This window comes from Pteropus alecto, unplaced genomic scaffold (genome assembly GCF_000325575.1).
Source record: "Pteropus alecto unplaced genomic scaffold, ASM32557v1 scaffold3, whole genome shotgun sequence".
NCBI classification, from domain to species: Eukaryota; Metazoa; Chordata; class Mammalia; order Chiroptera; family Pteropodidae; genus Pteropus; species Pteropus alecto.
This window is the reverse complement of record NW_006442484.1, coordinates 66,514,413-66,521,627: the sequence shown is the minus strand read 5'-3', so window position 1 is coordinate 66,521,627 and position 7,215 is coordinate 66,514,413. Positions and strand designations below refer to the sequence as shown.

The window sequence follows — 7,215 nt, the reverse complement described above, 5'->3', positions numbered from 1 at the left end:
TCCTGCTTTCATTTCTCATGAGGCCTGCCTTTCTGCACTAGGGGTCCCTGAAATTTCCATGTTTCATTACAATAACAAACTTTAAACTAGTTTGAGTTAGATTCTGCCCCTCAACATCGTAAGTGCTACAATTAGAACATTCACATAATATTAAAAGACATGCAATACAGGCAAATTTGGTCTGAGGTGATTCAATGGAACTGTCATCACAAATAACAATCGCTGTGGCCATGGAGCACAGAAACTGAGAAATTACTAAGCTGAAGCTGTGCTTTCTTGGTTGTCAGTGGCTGACAGACACACGAGCAGCCACACCTAGGCCACTGTTGCTGCAGCTTCCTCAGGAAAATGTGCCATCCCTTAAAATGTCACTACTACTGCCATCTCTCCCTATACTTCTGCTACCCTCAAGTTTTTTGTTTCCTAATTTGTCTTTCTGGCTACCTGCCCACTTTCAGCTCACATAGGGATTACTACAATTCATTCTGCTCACTTTAAAAGTATACTCATTTAAACCATTCAGCATTACTTTGGGTGTCTGCTGAATTCCTTATTCCCTAGCCCTAAGCCACTCCTCCCTGCAATCTATGCCACCACTGCGCTGACCTGGCTCTCAAACTGGCTGAACTGAAATCAACAGAGAGGAAAGAGACTTTCACCTGTTTGCACTGCAGGGCTAAGATGGGGGTTGGGGGGAATGGGAGGATCGCTTTAAAGAGGAGAAAAATGGAAAGACTTAAGTAACATTTTTCTACTTAGCATTTCCAAGTATGTACATTCAATTGAGGGGAAAACCCTGTGGAAGTAATTAACAATTTTTCATTATTTAATCATGTGGGCATATTGATTGGACTTAAAGAAGTTAGAAATACTTTAACATTAAATTAAAATGCCTCAAAACTATGTAGCCATATCTCAAGTTTCCACTGAATCTATTTACTACAAATACAACTAAGAACTGCCCCCTACCTTTAAAGTATGCACTTTGATGTAGTAATGTTCCAGTGATAGTATACATAGAATTTCTTGGAAAGCTTGTTAAAAACATAAATCGATGGCCTCACTCCTTGAGACAGAGAGAGCTTCAGTACATCAGGGTCAAGTCCCATGAATGTGCTCGCTAGGCAAGATTGATGGTCCACATTGAGAAATATTGCTTAAGTGGAGCAGGTAGATAATTATGGAATTACATAACAGATAGAATTTGAGTCAATGCAATGTGGAATGGGAGCTCAGACGATGGCAGATTTGCAGAGGATGGATTTGGATATGCCTGGAAGTGAAGGGAGAGAGGAGCATATAGAAAGGTCAGCAGTGAGGATCACAGCTGGCTCTCGAGTGCAGGAAAAAGTAAAAGTCAGATCTGGAGAAAATTGTGGGGTAGAGGAGATGGGTGAGGGTGTGTGTGGAAAATAAGTTGGGAAGACAATTTGAAGCCATACCACAAAAGACTCATGACTTTTGACTTCATCATTAGATCTTGAAAAGCTAATTCAAAGGGACAAAGGGGTTTGTAAAGATGCTTTAATTAGGCTAGAAAGAACCGAGCATTTCAAAGTCTTTCCTTTTTCATAGAAGGCCATCATCTTCTCTGAAATGTCTTGCAAATTTCAAACTGGGTCTTCCCATATGCTTTGCACAGAAGTCTGGATACAAAACAAAGTAGTCTTGGTTACGATTTACGTTTTAATTGATCAAGTGCCAGGAATACTCAGTTTTATAGTCAACAGCAGCAGAAATGGAAAGAAAAACAGCATCTGCTTTTTAAGAAGTTGAATAAACTGAAATAGCTTAAAAAGCAGATTTTTAAAATGACAAGCAAAATTCTTGTCTAGCGATAACTACAGGAAAAAATATCCATCCATTAGAAAAATGATTGATTTCCAAAAAGCACATTTAAAAAAAAGTTCTTAAATTGCACTGAGTGTCACTGGGGATTAAACTTTACTAGGGTTAAGTACAAAGTCATCAGTAGAGACAAGAATCCCATATTAAATTAAAATTTTTTAAATGATTGGTTAGTAACTACTAATCTATTTTAATTATTTTATTATCTCCAATAGTTCTTCACTCTTGATCTCTGTACACTAGGATTTCTAAAGAGCATTACTTTCAAAAGCAACTAAAACCTCAATTGAAAGAGTTTAGTAGAGATTAGCGAAGCATACTGCCTATTCACTTCAAGGATGCCTTGTTGGTAAGCCTTTTAAAAGCCGGTTCTTTGTGAGTGTCCTGTAATTTTGTTTTTAAAGGATAATTTGCCACCTCTCATTGCTCAGGATACCTCTAATTGTAACATGGAAGCTATTCAGCCATTAAATGTAATATCATTTCTGTTGTATAGCTTAAAATGAAAATTACAGCACATCACTATAACATATTGTCAAATTGGAAACTGAATGGTGAATCCACAAGCAAAGTGATTAGGTATTAGCTACTGATGACTTGCCATGAGTTCATGCTGAGTTTTTTGTTTTGTTGATTGGGATTTTTTTTTTTTTTTTTGGTAAATTACAGTGAAAAAGGTATCAGAGCTTTTATTTCATGTAATTTTGATATCATAAAGATAACTAGACAGTATAATGGGGTGTTCTAAAAAACTCTAGAGTGCTCATGTGCATATTCTCACTGTCTGGTTTTCTCTGCTGAAATAATTTCTTTAAATCAGAAGTTTCCTCCAATTGTTCTTTGTGGAATGACAGAGCTGACTGACCAATCACCCTGCTTTTGTCAGGGCACTTTGGTGACAAGTGACTGATGCCCAAACTAACTTGGCAAAGTGAAGAATTTACTGGGCTCATATAACTCAATCTCAGAAAGAGCAGGGACCTTATTTAGAGTTTGACACAAACTAAAAAATTGTTAGAGAAAATTATAAGACAAAAGGGAAATATGAACATTTATTGGATGTTGATTTTTAGAGGGTTTTTTTTTCTGGTTCAATAAGGGTATTATGGTTATGCTTGAAACAAATATTTAAGTATACAAATATGGTACACTAGCCAGTAAATTTGCTTTATATAGGGGTATGGACTAGCAAATATGAAATTTTATTTCATATATAATTAAGATTGAGCAAAAATAAGTATATATTAAGGATAATGATAGATTTATCCTTCTCAGAGAAAAGAGCTATAAATAAGGAGAAAGGGAAGGCTAGAATTAAGCCTGAATTAGTGGATTGGAATCAGAGTTATCAGTATGACCTCAGAGATTTTAATAGATATAAAGGTGGGCAAGTATAAAAATAAATATAAATATGCATATATACATGTGTTAATAAACATGTATTTCCTAGCTCTGTACACAAAGAGGGCCTTGAAACAACACATCAGTAATAATAGGGAAAACTGGATGTAGAGTTTTCCAGATATCATTCTCTAATAAGAGGAACCAGAACTTCTTGAGGAAATTGTTGTTCCAGGGCTAGACAGAAAAAATACAAGATGATCCTCAAGCAACGGTGATGGATGAATAGATAAACAACTGTGGTATATACATATTTTAGAATACTATTCAGCCTTGAAAGGAGAAAGAAATTATAACGCAAGTTACGTCATGGATGAACCCTGAAGACACTATGCTACGTAAAAGAAGCCAGCCTCAAACGGACAAATATTGTATGATTCTATTTATATGAGGTACCTAAGAATAGTCAAATTCAAAAAGACAGAAAGTAGAATGGTGATTGTCAGGGGCTGGGAGGAGAAAAGGGGAAATGAAGAGTTAATGTTTAACAGGTACAGAGTTTCAGCTGAGGAAAATGAAAGACTTCTGAAGACAGATGGTGGGGATGGTTGCAGAACAATGTGAATGTGCTTAATGCCGCCGAATGGTATGGTTAAAATTTGGTATGGTTAAAATTTATATTATGTATATTTACCACAATAAAACATAAGAAAATAAACATATAACGAATGAGAACTGGCACACCTAATTTGGAATACAATTTGACATTATCTTGTCAATGATGAAAATATTTTTATCTCAATGTTTTTCCAGTAAATTTACTTCTCTGCTTATACTTTAGATACATTCTTGCCCATGTGCTTCAAAAGACAAAATATAAATGTTCAATAATAAAATGAAACAAAAGAAAAAATTATATACAGTCCAAATGTGCTTCAATAGGAAGCAGTGCAAATTAATGAGCCAAATGTACATGCATGAATGTGGTTGAATCTTAAAAATATATTGACCGTGTCTACGGCCATGCCACCCTGAACAAGTCCGATCCTGTCCGATTTCGGAAGCTAAGCAGGGTCGGGCCTGGTTAGTACTTGGATGGGAGACCACCTAGGAAGACCAGGTGCTGTAGGTGTAAAAAATAAATAAAAAATAAAAAATAAGCTGACAAGGTCCTTGCAAACTGTGAGGTCAACAAAGCGTTGCCTCGCCTAAAAAAAATACACACACACACACACTGAAAAAAAGCAAGTCACAACAGGATATATACAATAACAATATACACAGAGCCCTGAAACTTAACATTCACAGTATATTATTTGGGGAGTGTGCATAGGGAGGGTGCATAGGAAGGCACGGGAATGTGGTGATAAGGTTCAATAAGCAACCACTTTGCCATCTCAGACATCACAGCAGCTACCCTAAATACTCCCTTGCTCAAAAAGCCTGTTTCTTTTCAAATCGTAAATACCTTCATCCTCTCTATTATCCCTGTAAACAGAAACAGACAATGCAAGTTCCACAGGTCCATAATGCCTTATTCATTATTCCAACATCTAAAGCGCTCTGAAAACCCAGTTGGGTTTTTTCCTTGCCAGCTTTTTATAAATTTGGTACAAACTATGATGACTGGAGGCCATTTGTCATCTTTATCCCACTAAGTGTAAATATTAATATGTTTGCAAAAGAAATATCAATGTGTATCATCATGTGGTACCACATCAGACTTATTCCTATTTGCGGGGGAAGGGAGGGAGGAGGTGATACTTAGTATATAGTACATGCATCTACTACCTTTCTAAAATCTAAAAAAACCCTCAAATTCCAAAACCTGTCTGTCTTTAAGAGCTTCTAATCCGTCTTTATTTCAGATGATGACCCTTTTTCCTTCACTAAATTTGTGACACTAGATTTTTTTCCTCTATATCTCAAAATCATTCTCACCTATTCAACACATCTTATTTTTTCTCCTTTCTCTGAAAGAAAAATGTCACTCCAAATTTTTCAAGATCAATCCCGACCTGGGCTGGTAACCACACTCCACCCGATTTTTTGGAGTTGTAGTCTATCACTCATCTCTTCATTTGCATATTGACATCTTCTCTGCTGTCTCTGTTTCCTTCTAAGACTTTGATGGATTTTTTCCTACTCTTAAATAAATTTCACCCCTGCAAATACATGCAAGTTATGCTGTCTCTCTTTCTTCAAAACCTTATTTTAACAGCCTAAGGTCTGTCTTCTGTCTTCAATCACTCAACCACTCCCCCAAGCAAAGAGCCTCTACTGAGCACCTATTATGCACTGAATGGACATATGATCATCACTGAAGGACCTCACAGTATTAGCTGGGGAGGGGAGAGAGATAGAGATGAAGAGACAGATCTGTAAACATAATTTGTCAGTGCTCGGCCAAACAGAAAACCTGTTGCTTTGGACTGCTAGTTTCTCTTTTCTTAGGAAACCGCAATGACACACTGAATTGTAATTTTCCTAAATGGAGAGACACATTCCTTATCTTTTCTCCTCCCTAGTCTAGTAACTACTCAGTGCTTTGTATATGACAAATATTTAATAAACATCTATTAGAGTATAACTATATTTTATTTAATAATATTACTATATTTGCTTCTTTTATTTTATAGTTATTTTTATTTATTTTATTCTACTTATAGTAATTTTATTCATTCTATGTATATTATAAGAGAGGTATCTGTGTCCTCATTATTAAAATTTTATATGACATATTTCAAAATGACCTTCATTCATGACTATTCTTAAATGGCATGTCCTAGAAGAGATTCCTTTAACTACTTTACTTAAAATGCCCTTTCCCCCACCACCCCCAATCATCTACTCTGCTATGTTGGTCTCTATAGCACTTACCATGCATTACTTGCTGTATAATTGTTGCTGCTTTGCTTGTTGTCTCTTCCCCCATCCCTGCAAGAACTGAGGCTCCTTGAAGGGAAACACTTGTCTGTCACATTTTCCTCACATCACCAGTGCCTAGCAGAAAGCAGGTGCCCAATACTAAACAAAATGAAAATAAATCAAGAATAATATTGGCCATGCTCAGGGCATCTCTGAAAATAAGATGTTGAGTCTCAGTGTAAGTAGGTGGCTAATTTTCAATTACTTCCTCCCTTCCTATATTATATTTGACAGTGTTGCATGCATTGTGAGTTTTTCTTCCCACTTTTGTGCCAAAACAGCTTAACCTTTTATTTAAATGTCTCTAGTCCAAAAAATATTAAAATTGGGCAGCTCTAATAAATACTACTACATAATAACTCGCTCCAGTTCTCTGCAGTAATTAGTACTCTGGTGATGAAATGTGCCTCTAGGTTCAAAATTTTATAATGTTTTGACAGTTGGAATCTTACCAAGCATGAAATGAACCAATAAATAATTCTTTTTTTGTTATCATTCTCTAAGCATTAAAAATATATATATTCTCAACATGTAACAGTATTACTCTAAGAAAAAAAAAATAGTGACCCTCTCAGATTTAAAGGGAAGGGTTTATGTAGCATTCAAATGAAAAGAAGATAAATGTAAAATCTCTGATAACTATAAGCCGAAAGCAACTTCTACTTAACAGGCAAGTGCATCTCAATCACCTTGATTAGTAAAGCAAGATAATATGCATTAAAATCTTCATGCCAGTCAAAAATCTCATAAATACCATATTTTATTTTCCATCTTTAACTGTTTGATCACAGTATCTTTAATCATCTCAAATGGTCTTTGTAAGACTGTTTATGTGCATATAGTTTTCCCCTCAATATCACTGCATCTCAAAGAAAATAAACATGACCCTGACAGTATTTCAAAAGCTGGGCAAAGATTTCCTTTATATCATTCAGTGTCATGTGTTTTACCTGAAGTAACAAAAGCTCCAACTTCAAAGTTAATTTTAAAGTCATAAATTGAAAAGTCAAAAGCTTTAACAGTTCTAAGCATCTCTATGAATCCAAACATATTCTCAATAATATTTGCATAAGGTGAAAAGTTCTGAAGATGGACTGT

General features: G+C 35.6%; 1 protein-coding gene and 1 pseudogene across 1 annotated transcript in view; one reads left to right on the top strand and one right to left on the bottom strand.

Annotated features, from left to right (window-relative positions):
- PARD3B (par-3 family cell polarity regulator beta) overlaps positions 1-7,215 on the bottom strand; it is a 905,664-nt gene that overhangs the window by 749,360 nt on the left and 149,089 nt on the right. The window lies entirely within an intron of this gene.
- On the top strand, positions 4,203-4,321 carry LOC112470400 (annotated as a pseudogene).